The 25,097-nt window shown below is 44.8% G+C and overlaps 1 protein-coding gene across 2 annotated transcripts in view; it reads left to right on the plus strand.

The window, feature by feature from the left end:
* The window catches only part of orb (polyadenylation element binding protein orb), a 208,534-nt gene that overhangs the window by 1,197 nt on the left and 182,240 nt on the right, over positions 1 to 25,097 (plus strand). The window lies entirely within an intron of this gene.

The following is a 25,097-nucleotide window of genomic DNA, read 5'->3' on the forward strand; positions in this document are numbered from 1 at the left end:
TGGAAGGTATTTGTAAGTAATAGATACACAGCAGAAATAGCAGTTTTTTTATAGTATTTTGGTTGCTTATTTACAATTTAATGTTATTTTTGGGGTTGGCTGTAATTAACCAGTAATTAACCCCAGAAGTCAATCCAACAACAGGTTTCCATAGCGATCTTCACAAGACAGAGCACGGCTACGTCTGTTTCGAACGGTTCATATCCCATCCGGCAAGTGCAATACCTGGGAAACTGGTTTTTTCTACACTTACAGGGCTTCTGACACTGGCAGTACATTTGTTTGTTGTCAGCCAAATGGAATGTCCCTTCGCTGTGTTTAGTACTGGCCTGGGGGGGCCGGTACTCATATGTTAAGTTATTGCACTTGCCGGACAGGATATGAACCGTTCAAAACAGAAGTAGCTGTGCTCTGTCTTGTGAAGATCGCATATGGAAACCCCTTGTTGGATGGACTAAAGGGGTTAATTACAGCCCACCCCCAAAAAATAACGTTAAATTGTAAATAAGCAACCAAAATACTATAAGAAACTGCCATTTCTCGCTAAATACCCGACATGTATCTATTACTTAGATCTACCCTAGTGGAATACCAGGCTGTAGTAGTAGTGTCCAGTTTTACTGTGGTCTGTTGCAATGAATTTTTTTTAACTGAAAACTAACGTGGCTTTGTTCCTGACAGATGGCGAGCGTGATATTTACTGCCTTTTGCTTGATTTTGTGTTTCTTTGGTTTTTGTTTTGTGATATTTAGTGATTTTTTTTTATATACATTCCCAAGGAGCTGGAACAAAACTGCTCATTTTGCAAATAAACTGATAGTCTAGTTAACAAACCAGAGGGCTGTGGTAATTATTCATCAGTTTTATCCAATTGCTTTTTTCAGCTTGTGAATAAAACTTTTACCTCCTATAAGTGAGGTTAGGCTGCTGTAAAAATATGGTAAGGTGTTGATCCTTACAGGCTGGGCTAAATATACATTAACATTAACTCAAGACTGGGTAGACTTGGGGGTTGGCCAATTAAAAAAAAAAAAAAAATACTAGAAAGAGGAAGGTGTAGTTTTAAGAGTGACTAGAACAGGCTCCAACACTATCTCTGAGGAAAAGGATAGCCCCCATTGCTGATGTTTAGTATTAAAAGGAGGGGGGGCATCTAGGGGCCTAAACTCCTCCCTCCCCAGCCAGGCCAGGGCATGATGTGTCACAAGACAGATTAGGAAGGTAGGTCTGCTTAGGTCAGAACATGTTCTAGGAAAGGTTAGGTTTTTTTCTGTTGCCTGAACCTCTCCATTGTCCTCAAGTGGCTTCAGAGGAAGATATTCAAATCCCTTGTACGGGAAGTTGAGGTTAACACAGAATGTAGCATCTAGGAAAGATTAAGAACCTTATTGTTGGTGGACCCTGTCATCGTCCTCGACTGGCTTCAGAGGAACATATGCTAATGCCTTCTGTGGGAAGTTGAGGTTAGGTCAAAACGCAGCATTCTAGGAAAGATTAGGTTTTTTCTGTTGGTGGAACTTGTCCATTATCCTCAACTGGCTTCAGAGGAAGATATGCTAATTACTAACACGGGAAGTTGAGGTTAGTTCAGAACAGCATTCTAGGAAAGGTTAGATTTTTCTGTCAGTGGAACCTGTCCATTGTCCTCAGCAGTCTTCAGAGGAACATATGCAAATGCCTTCCACGGGAAGTTGAGGTTAGGTCAAAACAGCATTCTAGGAGAGGTTAGGTTTTTTCTTTTGCGGAATGTGTCCATCGTCCTCAGCTGGCTTCAGAGGAAGAGATGCAAATGCCTTCCATGGGAAGTTGAGGCTAGGTCAGAACACAGCGTTCTAGGAAAGGTTAGGTTTTTTTTCTGTTGGTGGAAGCTGTCCATCGTCCTTGGTGGGCCTCAGAGAAAGATATGCAAATGATTTCCAGGGGGAAGTTGAGGTTAGGTCAGAGCAGCATTCTAGGGAAGGTTAGGATTTTTCTGTTGGTGGAAACTGTCCATCATCCTTCATGGGCTTCAGGGGAAGATATACAAATGCCTTCCATAGGAAGTTGAGGTTGGGTCAGAACACAGCATTCTAGGAAAGGTTAGGGTTATTTCTGTCGGCGGAACCTGTCCATCATCCTCAGCTGTCGTCAGAAGAAGAAATGCAAATGCCTCCCATGGGAAGTTGAGGGTAGGTCATAACACAACATTCTAGGAAAGGTTAGGTTTTTTCTGTTGGCAGAACCTGTCCATCATCCTTAACTGGTTTCAGAAGAAGATGTGCAAATGCCTTCCACAGGAAGTTGAGGTTAGGTCAGAACAGCATTCTAGGAAAGGTTAGTTTTGTACATGTAACTTACCTAGTAATTACATTGCTTAGTTTCACTTGCCGGCAGCTTAAAAATATGAAATTCGCTGGTGTCAGCGTAGGTGACTAGACCCCACCCACTTTTGGAGGAAGAGAGGAATGGCTTCAGCAGAAAGCTCAATTGTTTTCTGCCAGTTCCTGATTGTAGGCTAGTTCAGTTGTGGGCAGTCGGCTTAAATTTTGGCTTTCGACGCTTTTCCTGTTGAGATAATTCTTTTGGTGAAGTACTACTGGTATTCTACAGCTTTTATATATGTTAGGTTCTCTTAGTGAGACCATTAATTTTCAAATTAGGACTGTTTTTCTTCAGTTTGACTTGGATTATAACTATGATGTTGACTTGTTAGATTTAGCATGTCTGACTCTAGTGTTACTAGCCTACACTGTTGCAGCAAAGGCTGCAATACAAGACTTACTAAGGAGAAATATAACTCACGTTTTGTGTATAGAATGTAGGGGACAAGTGTTCAAGTGATTGAACTTGTGACGAATGGTCAGAATGGGATGCTAAAAAAATGGAAGGTTTGGGGTCTCATTTAGCAAAATTAGACACAGAAAACTTAAGGCCACTGATAGAGCCGAGAAACAAACAGTAGATAGCAAGACTGTAGATAGTTCTGCTTATGATAATATTCCTGCTTTACCTATGTCTGCTCCCATTGTGTCACTTGTTCCCAGTCCTCCGACTATCCAGCCTTCTCCTTTACCCAGCTCTCTTGCTTCAGAGCCCTGACCCGCTTGCCAGACTTGAGTTGAAACTCTTATTTAATTTTGATGTTGAAATGGGTTTAATTGTGGATACAGTGACCCAGTTGGGTACTCATGTGTGTGTCCTTATGGACAAAATGGAAAAAAGTGTTAGTGTCAGTGGAGGTGGCGGCTGCTCATCCTGCCGATGCACCAAGGCAAAAATGTCACTGGCGTACTCCCCTGCACGTGGGGCCAGTCATACTGGAGGCCCAAGGGAGGTCGATGGTGTCTGCCCACGGGCGGTCGGACCTGTTGCAACTTCCCAGGTTGCAAAACGGAAGTGAGTAGGCTGTCCTCTAGTTCCAAAGCTCCCAGCCCTGAGAAGAAGCTCTAGTGGCACTTGAGTGATGAATTGTGGCCACTGAAAAGCCCCGTGATGGATGCTGTCTGCTCCCCTCCAGTGCCTTACAAGAGATTTAGGGATCCCTTGCAGCAGCCTTTGTGTAGTTTCTGGGATTCCCCAAAATGCTTTTCTCCCGATTACCCTGTGCAGGAACCCAAGTGTTCATCTGCTCCAAGACATCTCGTCTTCTCAAGAGCGCCCAAGAGCCACCGACACCTTCCAGCAACGCCCCGGGTGCTCGGGTGATTGCACTCGTTCCTCTAGTTACGCCTGAGTGCCCGTCATTTCACAAGTGCCCTGCAGTTCCGGAGCACCCTTGAACACCCAAGACTTCAGCTCATGGACGGACTTTGCCTTCCTTGGAACACTCGGCACATTCCCCAACTCGTCTGGCTCCAGATGCCAAACGCCTGACAACAGCTATCCCTTCGCCACCCACTGTGGATACGGATCTATCACTAGCACCAATCCAGCATCAGCTGGCTGACATCTTAAGTTTGCTTAAGAGAGAGCTGCTGCCTTCAGCCCAGGCCCCTCAGGATTTGCTTCTATCCTGTTTTGTTGGAGGAAGAATGTGAAGGTGAATTGGATCAGTGTTCCCCTCCAACAGCTTAGTAGCTTTATTGACGTTTGCTGCAGAACTTTCCGGGATTCTTCTCACTTGCGCCCCTGGCCTCCCAGGCTTCATTTTTCATCAGTGACAAGAATGCAGACTCCTCTAGGTTGCCGAAGTTGGTGCTTTAATCTTCAGGTAGAAGGTTCTCATTGATCTCGACAGTTGGCTCTTGGAGAAGAGAGAACAGGGGAGGTCTTCATCCAGCTATCCTCACTCTTGTCTTGTGTGTTGGAAGTATTCTTCGTACGAGATTGGAGAAGCTCTCTCGCCAGGAGTGGCTGCCTCCTCCCAGGGGGAACTTATCGGTACTTGTTGACTCATCACTAAGGTTTTCTCCCCTACAGAACTTGACCACCTTCTGAAGAATCTATATACTGTAGAAATTTTGAAGTAATAAGTTTCTTGGACTGGGCAGTGGTGGCATTACCCCATAAGATTCAGAATTGCTCTTCACAGCAGGTTGGATGAATGTCTTATCTCACACAGTTAGGGGCGTCAGGGATGACTCTCAAGTGAACCTCTCTTTACGTTATGGGAGTACTGAAGGAGAGAGCTCTGGTGCTCGTTCACCACGAAGAACATCACGGCTTCTCAGAAGTTTGCCCTTTTGCATTCTCCTCTCGATCGCCAGCACCTCTTCCCTCAGTCTACAGTCAGCGACATTCTTCGGAGCTTCAGAAGAAAAACAACCAGGACCCGTTAGCTCATTCATCTAGATGTCCCAGGGATCTTCGTCTATGAGTAACAGGATTGTTTCTCCACTTCAGCCACTGCTCTTTTGGGGTAGCAGAACCAGAACCCAGTCTAGGCCAAGGACGAACCTGCTCTTCTCGTCCTGACCTTTCAAGAAGTCCTCTTCCAAGCCCGCTTCTCGGAAGTGAGGACCCTTTCCTCCATGTGCCAGTGGGAGCCAGGCTCCTCCGTGACTGGGAGAGGTGGAGCGCAAGAAGAGCAGAGGAGTGGATTGTGTTAGTGCAGAAACAGGGCTACTCCATCCCATTCATGGAGAAGCCCCATTAGTCAACATGCCCATCATGTTGACTGCCTACTCGATAGGATCCAAGAAGTGTTCAGCCCCCTCTAACAAAGTTTCATCCCTCCTAGAGAAGTCAGCCATCAAGGAAGTTGAAGAGGTCAGGTCAGATGGCTTTTACAACCATCTCTTCATAGCCCCCAAGGCATCAGGGGGATGGAGACCACTAATGTACGTAAGCGCCTTGAATATTTTTGTCGAAAATACCAAGTTCAAGATGGAGACAAACCACTCTTGTCATGTCATCCATTCACCTGGGCAACTGGATGACAACCATAGACATGCAGGATGCCTATTTCCACATTCCTGTACATCCAGAATCCAGGAAATATCCAAGATTTGTATTTCACAACAGGGTGTACCAGTTTCGGGCCTTATGCTTCAGCCTTTTGACTGCTCCGTAAGTATTCACCCGAGTCCTTGCTCCACTCTCCAAGTGCCTTCATCTGATGGGGATAAACATCTCCCTTTTAGACGATTGGCTCCTTTGATCGCAGTCGAAGGAGTGTTACATGGAGGACCTTCTGAAGACCCTTCGTTTTACGCGAGTTAGGTCTGGTTCAATCTCAAAACATTATTTGGGGATGATGATAAACCCCCAGAGTTATCAGTTTTTTCCGTCACCCAAAAGAGTTCAGGCATGCCTGAAGAAAGTCTACGAATTCCTCGCTTGCCAAACCTGTTCAGTGAACCAATATATGAACCTTCTCTGTACCTTAGTCTCCATATGAGAACTCTTCAGTTTCGTATATGTAACTTACCAAGTACAGTAAACCTGCCTGTATTTTCAGGGGATGCGTTCCAGACACACCCCGTCCGAATACTTGGAACCCCCCCCCCCCCATCTAAAAATGCGAATAAATGTCTACCATGAAAGGTCAAACACAAAGTATGCCTAAAAATACCAGCCTACATCAAATATACTATAAACTATAACCTTATTACTGGATTAATTTTTGAAATATAATTTCCAAGCCATCTTAAACATTTTATCATACAAATATACGTATGTACTGTATGGCTTACAGCTGTAGGTGAAAATAAGCCAGTCCCCCCCTACGTATTCAGCCACGCACATTTTCTTTTATACAGTTATGAGCCGTCCCATTTTCTTTTAGAGAACCATTGGTATTTATACATAAATCACAGAGAGAGAGAGAAAAAAAATATGTATGCACATTTTAAAAAATGTAATACTACATACATTTTAAGATTACTAATGTAATTCATACTCACCAGTGATGAATGTTGATTAAAAATGATGATGATGAATTAGCTGTGCAGTCTGATGAATGATGAAAATATGACTGCACAGCCAAGCAGAGGAGTTAAAACTTATCTGAGGGCGCCTCTTCACCTTCAGGAGGCACTTTGGGAGGCATTTCTTCAGTTGATTTGGGAGGCACTGTAGGTATATGAAAGACATGTTCAGTATGATGTATGAACCTTTATATATATATGCATTATGTTCTTTTATGTTTCATGTCTGTTTACAGTATATACCTACCTAGTGTATTAAATGTATGTCATTCCAATGTATTTATCATGTACATTATGTAATGACTGAACCTTGTCCGTCTAGCAGTAATGTTTCGCCAGTACGGGACCGCTCTGTTTCCCGTGTAGACACATAATTTGCACCTCTGTGAATTTGTCAACTCCACTAGACATTAAGGACCTACTTTTTATATTTCAGTGTTTCCTTCATCCCCAACCTTTAGTGATAAGGATAACGCATCGAACACACATGGCGCAGTGAACTGAAGTGTCAGTGAAGTTTTTTATTCAAGAGGATTTTCTGCAAGTGCATGGCTTCTGGCGCCATTAATCGTCAACGCTGTTGTTTATGATGTTTCGCGCCTCCACCCAGCTTTTCATTGTGGATTTATAGTGCTTTAAGTGTACAGTGATCAGTGGTTCATGAGTGAAGTGTTGTGCAAAGTGTCGTGTCGTTCTAGTGTCCTTTTTTGCATTCATATAAGACTGTGACATGCAAAACCCTCGCTGCTGCCCCAAGTGAGAGCGATTAGCCATACATCCGGTTCCCTCAATTGTTTCCGGGTTACTAACTGATGAGTCTCGGCAGACCGGGCAGAGGCGCAGACGCGCACATCCGTAATGCACACACTCGCTGATCCAGTAACTCTTATTATTTAAACTTTAGTTTTAAACAGAAGAATCTTTTATTATTTTAAATACATGTTATTCGCTGCATATATTACACGTAATGGATGGGCTAGAAGAATTTTTAGGTCAGCCAGAAGAGACAGCAGACCAGGGGATGTTAGAAGCCAGTAGTGTGGGAGCTTATGCCCGCAGTGGGAACACCGTGGGTGAGGAGTTCGCCAGGACGTCACCGCCCCCTCCCCCTATCCACCACTCCTTCGCCCTCACTACCAGCCCTCCCCTCCACCCAACCGACTGGAACAGATTTCCTTCAACTCATTAAGTTTTTAGAGGAATCTCGCCGGTATGAAGAAGAAAGAAGATGACGTGAAGATGAAGAAAGAAGAGAACAAAGAAGACGTGAAGAAGAGGATAGAAGAGCACGAGGAATTACGCAGAAGAGAGGAAAACATGCGCAGAGATGAGGAAAATGCAAGATTTACAGCCCTTATCCAGGCGCTCTCGTCTGTCCAACCCTTCCATGCAGAAAACCCCATACCAGGTACAGAGATGGGCGCTTCTTCCTCCAGTCAACCTTCTCTTCCCCCACCTCAAAAAGCGACAGCACAAACGCCGCCCCCACTCAAGGCTGATGCAACATTCCAAATGTTCAGGGAATGGAGACGCAGGTGGGATGACTATGCCATTATGGTCGATCTTTTCAAGCTTCTTAGGGAGAAACAGATGATCCAGTTGCAGATGTGCTTGGCCCTTGAAACTCAGCACGTGTTGGAGCACACCTTGCAGATCTCACCCTCCACAGATAAGTCTGTAGAAGAAGTGTTGGATGCCCTGCAGTCTCACATAAAGGGTTTACGTAATGAGGTTCTTCGTCGTAGGGAATTGCTTAGTTGCAAACAGATGGAAGGAGAATCTTTTCAGATTTCTATGTAAGGCTTCGACGCATTGCAGAGGAAGTCGACTTGTGCCCGGGGAATGCAGCTGCATGCGAGGAGACCCAGTTGAAAATGGTAATTCTGATGGGCATTCAAGATGCAGAGCTTGTTCAGAAAATAATCTCCTTGGACACCACCACTCATTACAAGATGTTGTCACGACCTGTCGGTCATATGAAGCAGCCAAAAATGCAACTTCTGCCATACGTGCCCCACCTAACCAGTTGCATGCCGTTTCTGCCTACAAAAAGTGTAAGAAGAAAAGGGCAAGTGAAGCAACCTTACCTTCAAAACCGATTTTGACACCAGCTACTTTATGCCAGTCCTGTGCTCGACAGCATGGCCCCAGTGATTGCCCTGCTGCCAACAGTACTTGCAAAAGCTGTGCCTGCCTTGGTCACTGGTCCAGGACAATCAAATGTCGTGCCAGCAAAGCCCAGTGCCGCCTTTGCCACCACATAGGACATTTTGATAAGTGTTGCAGAGAGAAGAAGAAGAATCGCCAGGATGAATCTCCAAGCAACAGTGCTGCCCTCTCCAACTCCTGCAAGACCCAAGATGCGCGGCAGAACAGCTGTCGTCGTTTAGGATACCCTTCTTCCACAGCCCCCAAGACACCCCAACCCATCTGTGTTCTCCTGTCATGTGGTGATATTAATTCCCGTTTACAGATGTTACCAGACACAGGTGCTGATGTCACCGTTATTGGCCAGCGACACCTAGAAAGTTTAGGAATCCCCAGGAGCAGCCTGCAACCTCTTCCGCCGACTACAATGATTACTGCGGATGGGTCCAAAATGACGCCTGCCCTGGGCATGTTCCGGGCTACTCTCACCTTAGGTAAGCAGTCTTGTTCTGCTAGGATTCATGTCCACGAGAATGTCCAGACTCCATTTCTGTCTTATGCACACTGTCAAGAGTTGGCCATAATATCTCCGGATTTTCCTAAGCCCATTGCAGAAGTCAAGCATGTCAATAGATGCAAGGAGCTACCTATCTCAGCCACCACATCGCCTTCGGCTGCCAAGGAATATTTCCTCTGAGAGTTCGCAGATGTGTTGATTTCCAAAGAAGACTTGAAGTCAGCTCCCCTCAAGCCCATGGCCGGTCCTCCCATGAGGATTCATCTTAAGGATGGTGCTGTGCCCTTCGCCATCCACACCCCAAGACAGATTCCCCTTGCCTTCAGGGACCAGGTCAAGGAAGAGCTTGACTCCATGGTAACCCAGGGAATGATCAAGCCGACTGGTGATGACCCTTCAGAATGGTGTCACCCCCTTGTCGTCGTTGCCAAGAATGTCACAGGAGTACGCATCACTGTCGACCTCTCCAAGCTGAACAGCCAAGTTTCCCGCCCAGCCCACCCTTCGCCCACACCCTTCACCGCCATTCGTAGTGTGGACCCGAAGGCTAGGTTCTTCACGACAGCTGATGCCCTCTGTGGGTACTGGCAAATGGAACTGGCCGAAGAGGATCAACATTTGACTACCTTTATTACGCCATATGGTCGGTTCAAACACTGCAGAGGACCAATGGGTTTCGCAGCTACTGGAGATGCATTCTGTCTGCGAGGCGATATGGCCCTTCAGGGAGTCAAGAACTGTGTGAAGGTTGTCGATGACATCCTTCTCCACGATGAGGATTACCAGTCACACCTTTACCGTATCCACGAGATGCTCACCAGGTGCCGCAAGTTTGGGATTACCCTCAACAAGGACAAGTTTGTGGTTGCTGCACCTACCGTCAACTGCTGTGGATACACGCTCTCAGGAGAGGGCATCTCGGCTGACCAAGAAAAAGTCAGTGCCATCAGGTATTTCCCTACTCCAGCTAACCTGACCGACCTCAGATCATTCATGGGCCTGGTCAACCAGTTGGCAGAGTTCACCCCTGACATTGCCGCTACAGCCCAGCCTTTACGCCCTCTGATGAGCCCCAAGAGAACATTTGTGGGACCCTGATCATGATGAGGCCTTTCGACGCATCAAGTCAGCACTCCTCCGTCCACCCATTCTCGCCGCTTTTGACCCAGACCTGCCTGTCATCCTCCAGACAGATGCCTCACGCCTTAATGGTATTGGATATGCCCTTCTGCAGGACCATGGTAGTGGACACTTACGTCTAGTTCAGTGTGGCTCTTGATTCCTTACCGACGCCGAGACACGCTATGCCACTATTGAGCTTGAGATGCTGGCCGTGGTCTGGTCGATGTCAAAATGTAGGCTGTATCTCGCAGGCCTACAGAACTTTACTCTGATGACAGATCACCGTCCCCTCATACCAATCCTGAATCATTACTTGCTGGACGCCATTGAGAATCCTCGCCTCCAGCATCTGAAGGAGAAAATTTCGCCCTACTTATTCACAGCTGTGTGGCGTGCCGGCAAGTCTCTGAACATTCCTGATGCTTTGTCTCGAGCCCCAGTCAGCCACCCCACACCAGAGGACGAAATTGCAGGTGCCCCTTCTGCCACCCATCTCCGAACAGTCATGGCTGTGTACACTGTCACCTCTTCAGGAGAGTCTCCAGCTCAAGATGCCGACAGGACCCTTCAGGATCTACGAGATGCAGCAAGAACAGACCCTGTCTACACTCGCCTGCTCGACTGTGTCACCTCAGGATTCCCCTCCAATAGGTATGAGCTGCATAACTGCTTACTCCCATACTGGAAGATACGGGATGAACTCTACGCTGATGGTGACCTCGTCCTGTATGGAGCAAGAGTTATAATTCCTGCCGCCCTCCGCCGCCGCACCTTGTCTCGCTTACATGACAGCCATAGAGGTGTGGAATCTACTAAGCACCGAGCAAGACAGACTGTCTTCTGGCCTGGTATTAACTCAGACATTGTCAACACAATTGGAGCTTGTGAGTTATGCCAGGTATTGCAGCCATCCCAGCAGCAGGAACCACTGATGAGTGATGACAACCCCAAGAGGCCCTTTGAGTCTGTTTCAGCAGATTTCTTTATCGTCGCAGGAAAAGCCTTCCTCGTCATAGTCGACCGACTCTCAGGATGGCCTGTTGTCGTCCCATGCAAATACTACCGCTTCTATTACAATCAGGATCTTCTGCCGCTACTTCCGGGAAGTTGGTGTCCCTATACGCCTCAGGACTGATGGAGGACCACAGTTCACCAGCAACGAGTTCGGGATTTTATGGAGCGATGGGGAGTTCGACATGTGGTTACCTCCCCATATTATCCACAATCGAACAGTCATGCTGAAGCCGCCGTGAGATCAATCAAGCATCTTGTCCTGACAACGGCACCTTCAGGCAACATTGATTGCGAGGAGTTTGATCGAGGTCTCTTAGAGCTCTGGAATACTCCAAATTTCACAGGCCGCTCCCCTGCCCAGATCTTGTATGGCCAACCTCTTAGGTCATGCATCCCCGCACACCCGGAGTCCTTTTCAAAGGAGTGGCAGGTCAAGACTGAGGACTGTGACCGCCGTGCTGCCGCCCGTGCCGAGCAAGTTAAGACCCGGTACGATCAGCATGCCCTCCCCTTACCCAGGTTGACTATTGGACAGCACGTTCGGATCCAAGACCCGACATCTCACCGCTGGGACAAGGTCGGGGTAGTCATGAGTTTCGGCAGGTCAAGGGACTACGAGATTCGTCTTCCTAGTGGTCGTGTATGGTGGCGAAACCGTTGTTTCCTTCGCCCAGTGCCACCTCTTAGTGTTGACCCATCCCCTCTTTCTCTTGTGGCCCCTTGCTTGGACCAGGAAAAGCAGTCCTTAGTTGATATTCCCCCAATGTCCCCACGTCGTTCTCAAAGGCTCACAGAAAAAGAGTCCACTCGAGAGTATACTATGAGCGTGAGGGGGAGGGAGGTGTAGGTATATGAAAGACATGTTCAGTATGATGTATGAACCTTTATATATATATGCATTATGTTCTTTTATGTTTCATGTCCGTTTACAGTATATACCTACCTAGTGTATTAAATGTATGTCATTCCAATGTATTTATCACGTACGTTATGTAATGACTGAACCTTGTCCGTCTGTCAGTAATGTTTCGCCAGTAAAAACCGCTCTGTTTCCCGTGTAGACACATAATTTGCACCTCTGTGAATTTGTCAACTCCACTAGACATTAAGGACCTACTTTTTATATTTCGGTGTTTCCTTCATCCCCAACCTTTAGTGATAAGGATAACGCATCGAACACACAGGCACTTCTTCAGGTGATTCGAGAGGCACTACTTCAGGTGATTTGGGAGGCTATGGAGCGGCCGTCTTTGTCCGTTTGATGAACATGGTGATAGGCAGCTGCTGTCTCTGCTTCTTCATGGTGGTGAGGGCTTGATTATAGGACTCAAATACTAAATCAAGGATGTTTGAAAACTTTGAGCGTTCCATATAAGGATCCTATGTTGAAACATACTCCTGCGTATCCTTTATCATTCTCTTAATGTGGAACAGACGTTCCAAAGTCAGGCCACCGCCCTCTTCCTCCTGCTCTTCCCCTGAACCAGGCATATCATCTTCCTCACTGGCAAACTTCATCAGGTCTTCCAAATCCTGGTCTGTCAGGAGGTCAGAGTGGGCATCAATGAGGGTGCCGACTTCATCCTCAGTGATGTCCTCGAAGCCTTCTCCACCTAAAATCCTCGCCAACTGGACAGCCTTACTAATGGCTAAATGTTGAATTTCTTCAGGAGGGAAGCCCCTGTAATCACGAACACACTCCGGCCACAACTTGTTCCAGCACACATTCAGGGTCTTCTCCTTCATGTCATTCAGTGATCGGTTGATGATGGTCAGACGTGGCAGTCGTGAATTTACGCCAGTAGTCCTTAAGCATAAATTCACTCTTTGTCCATTGCATTCACAAGGTGCTGGAGGGAGTTCCCAGTAAAGAGTGCCTTGAAGGCATGGTCCACAGGCTGGGGGAGAGAGGTGGTGTTGGGAGGGAGGAACTCAAGCTGGACTCCCTTGTAATAAAGATCGAGACAGTGGCCACCAGCATTATCCATGATCAGCAGTGCCTTGAACTCCATGCCCAAGTCATTCAAGTATTGCCTAACTTGAGGGATGAAGCTCTGATGGAACCAGTACTCTGTAAGGACTTTGGTGATCCAGGCCTTAGGGCTATGCATCCAGAACACAGGAAGCAATGCCTTGCTCTTATTTTTGAGGGGTCTGGGGTTTGCAGCCTTGTAAATGAGGTGTGGGTTAAGCATGAAACCAGCCGCATTCCCACACATGATGAGGGTAACCCTATCCTTCTGGGCCTTGAATCCTGAGGCTTTAGCTTCATCCTTCATGAGGTATGTCCAGGAAGGCATCTTCCAGAACAGGCCAGTCTCATCCATATTGAACACCTGTTCTGGATGGTAGCACTTCTCCTCGAGGATTTTCTTGAAGGTCTCCGGATATTTCGCGGCTGCTTCAATGTCTGCAGAAGCTGATTCCCCATGCAGAGTAAAAGACTTTAGGTGGAACTGCTTTTGAATCAGTGGGACCATCCCTTGCTGGCCTGGAAACCTTGAGGCTCTGATGATGGTCCTGCTTGGGGCTCTTCCTCCCCTTCTTCAATACCTTCCTATGCCTGTACTACGTTGTTGCCTTCCACAGCAGTTGATAACTGCTGGTAGAGTTGTCGTGCTTTCTCACGAATGATGGAGTCGAGGGGCATGTTCTTCTTCCGGCAGTCCTTTATCCAGAATGCCAGCGCAGATTCCACTGTTGCAACTGTCTTTGCACTACCAAAGTAGCTTATACTCACAGACTTTCGTATCTCCGCCTCTTTCTTCTTTATCTCGCTGTGCTCTCATTTTAACATTAAAATGGTGGCCAACCAAGGCAAAACTTTTGCCCTCCTTTAACATGTCAAGAATTTTCACCTTCTCCTCGACTTTCATAACAGACTCTTTGCCAGAAGCCTTAGGAGGCATTATAGGGCCGATTATTGCTGATGCACAAAGATTGAGAAACCAAACACAAAGATGCACGATTTCATACGGTAAGATGATGCTGCGAACTACGCATGACTTGAGTAAAAAGTTAAGTATACCTTAGTTTTACCAGACCACTGAGCTGATTAACAGCTCTCCTAGGGCTGGCCCGAAGGATTAGATTTATTTTACGTGGCTAAGAACCAATTGGTTACCTAGCAACGGGACCTACAGCTTATTGTGGAATCCAAATCACATTATAGTGAGAAATGAATTTCTATCACCAGAAATAAATTCCTCTTATTCTTCATTGGCCGGTCGGAGATTCGAACTCACGGCGATCAGAGTTCTAGCTGAGAACGGAACCCACTCGGCCAATGAGGAAGGATGCCGTGGATGCGGTCTCCCAGAATTCCATGTTCGCGAGTTGGTTGTGAATGTTCAGCCAATCAACGCCAAGTGAACAGCCAGTGAGCGCCAAGGAAAATGAATGGTGCTTCTGGATGGGCTGCTTTGCAGATGACAGCCAATAGCGTGTCGAGTATCATTGCTCCTGGGTACACAGCATCCGGCATCTCGAGTTCTTTTTATTTGCAGAGAGGTGGCATGGGTGAAGCACTTTTAAGAAAAATGAATACTGTATATGTTATTGAAATTTTGCTGTTTACATTAATATATTACAGTACTGTAATATTTTAAAATTAGTAAATGTTTTTCATCATGCAAAATGTACTTACAGTAGTCATGAATGTATACTTAGTACGCACACGAAAGTGCTATGTATCGCAGACGTAGACATACGTACCCTGCTATTCCTGTTGTCTTACATATTTTAGATATGCTCTACATACTACATGTACTATATATCATCCTAAAACACTTTTTATATGTAATATATTTAAAAATCATCCTAGAATCATCCTACAACAAAACAAAATATACAGTACTGTATGCACAGAATATCAGTGTTAGTATATGTGCGCGCTATAGTACCGTGCGTATACCATAGCGGCAGATTAGCAGCAAGTGACCCAGTATAACTCGTTTCATTGCTATCTCTCGTTTGTGTGTTTTGCATGTATAGTACTATGGACTAAGAATATTTTTTGAAATCGTGCATTAAGATGTCCCCTAAATGCCCTGTTTCTTCAAAGGCCTCTGGCAAAGAGCCTACAATTAATGATTGATGAGAAGAAAGTAGACATGATTATGTTGAGAGGGCAAAAGTCAGAGAAGTAGCGGTGCTTGTATAGTACTATGGACTAAGAATATTTTTTGAAATCATGCATTAAGATGTCCTCTAAATGCCCTGCTTCTTCTAAGGCCTCTGGCAAAGAGCCTACAATTAATCATTGATGAGAAGAAAGTAGACATGATTATGTTAAGAGAGGGCAAAAGTCACGGAGAAGTAGCAGCCCATTACGGTATGACATTAATTGTGGTCGCCTGCACTGGGCATGAACAAGGTAAAATACTCATGAAGCCCTATCATAACACCTTTGTTGCCATGTTCAAATAACATCACAGCGCCTCCTGAAACCCCTGACAAAGCACCTCCTGAAGAAGGTGAAGAGGCACCCTCAGAGAAGATGTAACTCCTCTGCTTTGCTGTGCAGCCATATCTCGGTTGTCATTTGTCGTACTGCACAGCTAATTCATCATCATCATCTACAGTATACTGTAATCAGCATTCATCACCAGTTACTACCCTTATGATTTAACCTCTTATTATTACAGGTACCCAGTGTAGTATTACATATTTAATTTTATTACTATTATATGTACTGTAGTATTATTAACTTACATTATTATTTAATATTATTATACAATAAATATAAAAATACAGAGTATTGCTATACAAAAAAGACAAAAAAATCTGCATCCATGAATAGGCAGGTTCCCCGTGAATATTTTTATAGATATGTTCCACAGAAAAACCTGCGAAAACGTGAGTTTATCCCAGGTCAGTTTTAATCTCGGCATACACAATTAGTGAAAGCCTGAGATAACGTCTCCCCCTGTGGGGAGGAGGAGGCCTTTAAGTCACTGTGTTTTGGTAAGTATAATGAAACATCATTTTATCATAAAAATGTCATTTTCATTATAATGACTTACCAAAACACTGTAAAAGCTGATTCCACATTTAAGGTGGAAGGGTAGGGGATGAGGTATCAGTTATCGAAAGGTTACACATTATAAAAAAGGGACAAACTCTAAACATGGGCATCCTATGGATCCCTACCAACAAAAAAGGTAGGAGTCACCTTACCTGGTAGGTGAGCTTTTGCTGGGAGGTACTGCCGCTGGTTGAAGCGCCACTACCTGCAGAGGCATTGGGCATAAGCACTGCTAGCTACTCTGCTCCATAACCACCCAAGTAGTCAGGGAAGTACACCGCTGACTAAGACAAGGGGGACTTTCCTTTGCTCTTGCCCTGAGCAATTGGAAAGCAACCAGACTGAAAACGGGCCTCACCGCCTAACCTAAAAAACTAAACAAATTCCCTGCGCAAACTCTGGATCCAGAGAAACTGGAATCCGACATAGCTACCAAATTCACAGAGCTACGCTAGCTAGATTAATAAACAGGATATTGAGTACTTCACCAAGGAGATATGCCAGAAAGAATTGCAACGAGATGCAGGAAACCAAACAGTTTGAGACAGACGGACGCGCGAGATGCGTTCACAATACGCCCGAGATTGAAAACTGACCTGGGATAATGGGTATGTTGCCTTCCTCGCCACCTCCACCGGCATCCGGTGGGGTCGGGTCTCCCGCCAATTATATCATCGTTCCAAACAAAGTTTGAAATTTTATATCTCGGACGTGTCGAATTTTAAGAGATAAAAGCTTTTACAGTGTTTTGGTAAGTACAGTAATACTTCGATCTTACATGATTCGAGTTGCGCAAATTCACACACACGAACTTTTCACTGGAACCTAACTAATGGCCATACGCGATTCTTTCACAGACACACGAGATTCTCAAGAAACCCTGCAGAAGTGGGTGCTTAATTTTTTAAGTAATTTACAAGTTTTCTTGCTTTTATGTGTAAAATCTGTATGAAAAATGCATTTCATTCTTGTGTAAAATCTGTATGAAAAATGCATTTCATGCTTTTATGTGTAAAATCTGTATGAAAAATGCGTTTCATGTTTTAATGTGCAAAATCTCTATGAAAAATGCATTTCATGTTTTCATGTGTAAAATCTCCATGAAAATGCATTTCATGCTTTCATGTGTAAAATCTGTATCGAAAATGTATTTTTATTTTTGAACATGCATAAATATGATGCAAAGGTAATTTCTGCACATTCACTTAGTGTACTTTTACAAGATGTGATACCCATTTGCAAAGTTACTGCACTTTTCAAAGATGATACCCCTGCAGAAAATGCTTGTTTAATGTTTGAAGTACATTTATAAGTTTTCATGCTTTTAACTGTAAAATTGATATGGAAAATTTATATTTATATTTCTGTACATAAATATCATACAAGTATTATGTCCATTTGCAAAGTCTTTGTCACAAGGACTTTACATGACCTTGAGATGAGGTTGTTCAGTCGCGCTCATTTGATAAAATGAATTCGTTAATGTAATATCAGAGATGTAACTAAGAGTTGTATAAGTGTCATTCTTTGAAAATTACTCTGTTCACCTCGGAGAAAAGTGCTGGTGCAGTCTGTGTGCATGTAATTACAGCACGTTCAGTTGGTGTACTTTTACAAGATGTAATACCTAGTTACTGCATTTTTCAAAGATGATAGCCCTGTAGAAAGTGTGTATAATTTTTAAGTTTTCGTGTTTTTAGGTGTAAAATCAGAATGGAAAACTTGTATTTATATATTTGTGCATAAATACGATACAAAAGCAGTACAGTTACTTTATTAGTCTCTCTCTCTCTCTCTCTCTCTCTCTCTCTCTCTCTCTCTCTCTCTCTCTCTCTCTCTCTCTCTCTCTCTCATCTCAGTTAGAGCTCAAACATACTTTTACAACTTATTATTTCTCTGTACGTCATTACCTGTACAGTGTATAATTTTAAATTGATTGAATTTTACCTGTACTGTACTACCTTCTACGAACATTATGTACATGTTTTCGATATTTTACGGAATTGTACTTTTGTTGACTGACACAACGTTTTGGCTAGTGATGCAAAGAAAATGGCTTTTACTCTAAGTGACAAAGAAAACGGCATCCCATGAATTAGGGGAACATTAGTATATGGACGCACCTACTGTAAATGCAATATTATGACATTGTGCAGTACTCAGTTTTTATGTCAACCATTTACTGTATTCCTTTTTTAAGGGTAATAAGCTAAATTTCAAATAAAATTACACTAACTTTAGTTCATTTAAAAGTTAGCTTAATACTTTGGGAGCATGATTAGGGTCATATTTAGTACTTAAACTCTGGAAATAAACATTTATTAGCATTTTTAAAGACCATGCCAAACTTACGCAAAAATTCACCTTGCACGAGGGGCTCCGAAAACTAACCTTGCGTAATTTCGAGGTATGACTGTATAATGAAACATCATTTTATCATAAAAATGTCATGTTTGCGGTTATTGATTTATTTGTGTAGGTAACTACCCCGCCCTCTGCCGGGGAACAATAGGTACAATGTTAACAGCGATCGTCGCTACCTTTCTGCCAGCTTTACCACCAACATTGAATGGTTTGGTGGTTGAATTTCAGGTTTTTTCTTCGCTTTTGCCAAGAATTTAGTGAAGTACCCATTATTTTGGTGGCTTTTCAGCTTAGCCTAGTAGTTTTTCTACAGTTTATTTATGACGTCTTACTCCAGTTCAAGTGTTAGGTATTGTAGGGAAGGTTGCAAGACCCTAATGACCAAAGTAACATACGATAGTCATGCGATCTGTGCAAAATGTAGAGGACGAGTGTTCAACGGATCTCACTTGTGAAGAATGTGTTGGATGGGTTGAGAAGAAATGGAAGGTTCTCAGGTCTTATTTGGATAAGTTACAGATAGGAAAAGGAAGCTGGCTCTTAGAGCTGAAAGTAGAGCTCAGAGAGTAGAGAGTAGAGCTCAGTGTAGAGCCTGTCACTAACATTCAACTCATTGACCATAATATTCCTTCTCCTGCCCTTGCTGTATCCCCCATCCTTAGTCGTCCTGATAGTTCTCCATCAACTCCTGTTCCTGGCTCCCATGCTTCCGATACCAGTACTGTAGCCAGCCTTGAGTGTAAGGTCGATTGTAAATTCGATCGTGTAGTTAGTACTGTGTCAAAGTTGGGTGAATTGCTTGAAGTCCTTATGGACAAAGTGCAGAGTATTAAACAAGTGTTTGTGCCAGTGGAGGAGGTGGCTGTTCATTCCGCTGACGCTCAAAGGTGAAGTTCACTGTCACACTCCCCCGAACCTGGGAGCAGACATACCGGAGGTCCAAAGGTTAGCGGGGTTTGCCCATGGGCAGTCGCCCCCTCATTGGACTCAGTGCTTCATAAATCTGACAGCCCTTGGAAAGGAGTCATAGTGAGCGTCCACCAGTTATCGTCTGACTCCGATAGTGATTCTAGTGCCAATAAGAGGTGTTTTTGGCGCTTCCCAAGTGAATCTCGTCCCTTAAAGAGACGTCATGATAGACACACTTCTCCCTTTTCTCCGAAGCGTGCTGAAGACCGTTCCGCTAGTCCGCAATTGGGTTACAGTACGTGGCACAGCCCTGTTCACTTTTCTTCCAAGCGTTCACATGGTGAACTTCATCACTCGGCTCATAAGCACTCTTCTGAGAAACGCTCTGCTTCTTCCGGACACCCATATGAGCATCCAGAGTATTTGCCAGACCGCCTCGCGGTCATCGAGTGCTTGTCTCAGACTCCAGAGAGCCTGCCTCAAGTCAACTCGTCTCCCATAAAGTGTGTGGCGCCAACTGTCCACCCAGCTTCCACTGAACACACACCTATGTCATCGTCGCCTTCGAACAGGGTGACTGGATGATAACACTCGACATGCAGGACGAGTATTTCGCCTTCACATAAGCCATCTCAGGTCCTTATTTTTTCTGTTTCTTCATGGGGAGGAAGTAGTACACTGTACCAGACCATCCTCTTATGGCATGTGTTTCCCTGATGAAATATTTTTTGGCAACCTTCCTCTCACACTTCCAACCAGCTGCTCCAGTGTTCCTTATGAGGAACCCAGCAGATTCTAGTTTGCGCCTACCTTAGATGGTTCTCTCTCTGTCCGCGAGAAAGGCGCTGAGAGAGGTAGAAGATCGGTTGTCCATTAAGAGGGAACAGGGGAAGGCCACTTTTGCTTTTCTTCCTGCTAGATTGACAGCCAGATGTTTATTTGACTGTAGAAGCTCCTTCCTTGGGAGGTTCTGCCTCTTCCCACGGTAACTTCTTGGGTTTGACAGACTCGGCTTTTTGTTCGGCTAAAGGTTTCTTTGCTTCTTCGGAGTTTGATCACCATGTGAAGCACTTTTTTAAGGTTATGTACTGGAAGTCTTCAGCTTTCTGGACTGGTCGATAGGAGCTGTTGCCAGGAAAATAGATCGACATTCTAGTGCCTGACTTGGCTGTGGATTGGCTGGGCTTTTTATCCTTTGCGGATAAGGCAGTGAGGGATGGCTCCTTCGAAGTTGTAGGTCTTTTTGCATCGGGAGTTTTGATGAAGAGGGAGTTGTGGTGGTCCTTCACCACGAGAGGAGTGATGTCGGTTCAGAAGTTTGCGCTTTTATATTCTCCCTTGGATAAGCAGTATTTGTTCCCTCAGTCAGCAGTGAAGGAGATTGCCACTGATTTGCAGAAAAAATCAGCCCAAGACCTTCTTATACAGTCTTCAAAGCGTCCTTAGGAACTTTCTGCCTTTTCTGCCAAGTCTGTCTCCCCTCTGCAACAGCATCCCTTTTGTGGAGGTAGACAGGTTTTATCGAGGCCCTGCTGCAAGGTGCGTTTCTCTGCTAAGTCCAGCAAGAAAACTTCAGCCAAAACCTCTTCCAGAAAGTGACTCCTCCATCTTACATGCACCTATGGGAGGCAGACTCTCCCTCCTCTGGTAGAGGTGGAGTGCAAGAGGCGCATGATGAAAGTTCTCAGAGAGGGTTGCTCGATCCCATTCTTAGAGTACCCTCCTCTCAAGAATTCGCCGATTGCATTGACAGCATACTCAGAGGGCTCCATGAAGTTCGTAGTTCTCTTGGAGGAAGTGTCTTCCCTCCTAAGGAAGATAACCATACAGGTAGTGGAGGATCAGACTTCAAGAGAATTTTACAACCGCTTGTTCATGGTTCCCAAGTCCTCAGGGCGATGGAGACCTGTCCTCGATGTCAGTGCTTTGAACTTCTTCATACAAAAGACGAAGTTCAAAATGGAGACAAATCAGTGTTCGCCTCCATCTAGCAGGGCGACTGGATGATAACACTCAACATGCAGGACGAGTATGTCAATATTCCAATACATCCGGATTCCAGTAAATACTCGAGGTTTGTCTTCGGGGGCCAAGTCTTCCAGGATCAGGCCCTTGATTTCGGTCTCTCCACTGTCCCATAAGTATTCACGCGAGTCCTGTCACCTCTCAGGAGATGGCTTCACCATTAGGTAACATAAGCCTATACCTAGATGACTGGCTCCTCCACTCCCAGTCTCAGGAACAGTGCGTAAAGGATCTGCAGACTACCCTCCTCCTTACAGAGGAACTCGGACTTTTAATAAATTGAGAGAAGTCCCAACTAGCCCCAACTCAGGAGATTCTCTATTTGGGGATGAGGATCAACTCTTGAGTTTTTGGGCTTTTCCCTCCTCAAAGAGGATAGTCCTGCCTTCTGTCAGTTCAGGACCACCTTTCTCTTCCAGTTTGCTCTGCAAATCGATGGATGCTAGGAAGACTTCATATGAAGCCCCCTTCAGTTTTTTCTATGCACAAGCTGGAACAGAAGACAGCAACTGGACACGGTGACGTTCCCAGTTACAAACGAGGTAAAGGAGGATCTCTGGTGGTGGACGTCCAGGGAGAGGATTTCAGAGGGAAAGTCTCTACTACTTCTGAGCCCCGACCTCTGCTATGCAGATGCCTCAAACCAGGGGTGGGGAGCTCTTCTGGCCACTCAGGAAGCTTTTTGGCATTTGGTCTCTGTGTCAAAGGAGCTGCATATGAATGCCAAGGAGTTATCAGCCATTCATCTCAGCCTGAAGGATTTTGTGAAAGCAGTAGCAAACACCATGGTGGTACATTCTGACAACACCACGGCTCTCTCCTATATCAAGAATCAGGGCGGAACCCACTCGTTCTCCCTTTTTCAGACCAGAATCAAGTCAGACTTGTCACCAGATTCATCCACGGAAAGACAAACGTCTTGGCAGATGGATTAAGACAACAGGGTCAGGTCCTTCCGACAGAGTGGGCCCTGCACTCCAGTGTCTGCGACAGCCTCTGGAAGTTGTGGGGCAGGCTGACAATGGATCTGTTTGCCACATTGAAGAATTACCGTCGTCCTCTATTTTGTTCGCCAGTCCTGGATTCTCAGGCGTGGGCAATAGATGCAATGCTGATAGACTGGAAAAACCCTAACCTCTATGCCTTCTCACCATTCAACATTGTGGTGGTGGGGGTTCTCAACAAATTTAGTGTCACAAATGTATTGATGACCCCAATACAGTAGTGTGTTTTTTGGCCTCTCAAAGAATAGTTCCCGGACCTTATCAGGCTTCTTGCTGCCTCAAAGTCCACATCTTCTCAAAGACTTAGCCTCATCTTTGGAAGTTCCATCAAAGACTATCCGCTCTAGCTCTGACAGGCTTCAGACTATCCAAAGACTCGTCAGAGCAAAGGGCTTTTCAAAGCAGGCTGCGGAAGCTATTTCTAGATGTAGATGTAAGTCTACCAGCCTAGTCTACCAGGCCAAGTGGGCTATCTTCCACAGGTGGTGCAGCAGCAGTAACATCTTGTTTTCTAAAACCACTGTAAGCCAAATAGCGGACTTCCTTCTTTTTCTCAGGACTTCCAAAGGACTCTATCCATCGACTGTTAAGGGCTATAGAGCTATGCTGGGATCATTCTTCAAGCCTAGAGGTGTAGACTTGGCCCCCAATAAGACCTAACGGATCTGATTAAGTCTTTCAAGACTTATTAACAGGTGAAGGACAACGCCGTGTCATGGAACCTGGATGTTGTATTGAAATGGTTACGGGGTCCTGCTTTCGAACCTCTCCTTATTTCATTTAAGAATGTAAGTAAAGAAGACACTTTTTATTGTTACCTTGGCAACCACCAAAAGAATATATAAGCGAGTTGCAGTCTACAGACAAGAGCATCGGTTTCTCGAAGGGAGATGCTGTATGCACATTCATACTTGGCTTCCTTGCTAAGATTGAGTCCTCATCTAATCCCTGGCCATGCACGTTCTCTATTGAAAATTTTAATGGACATTCTAGGACCAGAGGAGGTGGAAAGGGTCCTTTGCCCAGTGAGGGAGCTGAGGCATTATTTAGATAGGACAAAGAGAATCAGAGGCCCTGCCAGTAACCTCTGGTGTTCCATCAAGAACCCCTCTAAACCGTTGCCTAAGAATGCTCTGTCATTTTTTCTTAGAAGTGATCATTGAGGTGCACTCTCAAATAGATGATGGTGACGTACCTTCCTTTAAGGTGAAAGCACACAATATTGGAGCTGTCGCCACTTCATATGCCTTTAGGCATAGTATGTCGCTCTCGACTATCCTCTAGTCAACATACTGGAAATGCAATTCTGTTTTTACTTCACACTATCTTAAAGCTATCTTAAAGAAATTGAAACGATGCACAGAAAATTGCAGTACCTTAGGTCTGTTATCTGGCTGGCCAATCAGTATTGGGGAGGATTTCATAGGTGTTTTTCTAGCAACCCTTCCTATCCCATGACTTGCCTTTCGGACACATTTTATGACCACCTGGGTCTCCTTTGCCTTGAAATTTGGGTGTCAAATTTTTTTGTTTTTTGTTTTGGAGATCTGGGGGGTATTTAAACCTGGAGTGCCCAGGAGTTTGTGGTAGTGGTATGATGGTTTTAATCTTTATTGTTGTTGGTGGTGGTAACTATTTTTATTGGTCTGTTGTATTGTGGTACTGCTATTATATGATCCAGCACTAAGTGAATCACCAGGCAAGAGCAGTTTCCTGTTTTGCTTTATGGGTGTTCTATTACACGAATTACACACAACTTCAGTCTCCTTTACTCTAGCCCCCTCTCAAAAACTAATGTAGGGACTTATCATGGCCATTCTGCTAAGTCGCTATAGGTCAAGAGCACAGACCAAGGCAGTAATCATCTACTGCAGCTCTCTTACCAGGTAAGGTTACAACAAGCATTATATCAATGCTAACAGATTTTTTATTGCAAATTCATCCTCTTATTAATTTTGCAACAGAATATGTCCATTTATCCCACCACCTATCAATGTGAGATTCAGCTATGCAATTACTTGGTAAGCTACATATATGAAAAGGGTGGTTTCATAATAAAATTAAGTTTCATATATACCAAGTAATTACAAGATCAGAGCCAGCCCTCCTCCCCTCTGATGGACATTAAGCACAAAAGTAGTGACAATTGCTGTTAACATTGTACCTATTTTTCCAGGTAGAGGGCGGGGTAGTTACCTACACTATAAATAAATGAATCTGCAACTCCTTTGCCTTGAAATTTGGGTGTCAAATTTTTTGTTTTTTTGTTTTGGAGATCCCCAGGAGTTTGTGGTAGTGGTATGATGGTTTTAATCTTTGTTGTTGGTGGTGGTAACTATTTTTTTATTGGTCAAACTTCAAATTTTTAACTGCTTCATCGTGAGTGGAAAGGATAGCTATGTAATCACTTAAAAATAAAGGACGATATCCTGTGGTGGATGTCAGAAGGGAAGTACCTACTTCCTTTGAACCCCAACCTAAACTTCTATGCAGATGCATCGGGTCTCGGTTGGGGAGGGCTATGCAGATGCATCGGGTCTCAGTTGGGGAGGGCTTCTAGCCACCCAAGAAGTGCCAGGAATTTGGTACCAGGAACAAATTCACTGGCACATCAAGCTCAA

The sequence above is a fragment of the Macrobrachium rosenbergii genome, chromosome 24 (assembly GCF_040412425.1).
Source record: "Macrobrachium rosenbergii isolate ZJJX-2024 chromosome 24, ASM4041242v1, whole genome shotgun sequence".
In the NCBI taxonomy this organism is placed as follows: Eukaryota; Metazoa; Arthropoda; class Malacostraca; order Decapoda; family Palaemonidae; genus Macrobrachium; species Macrobrachium rosenbergii.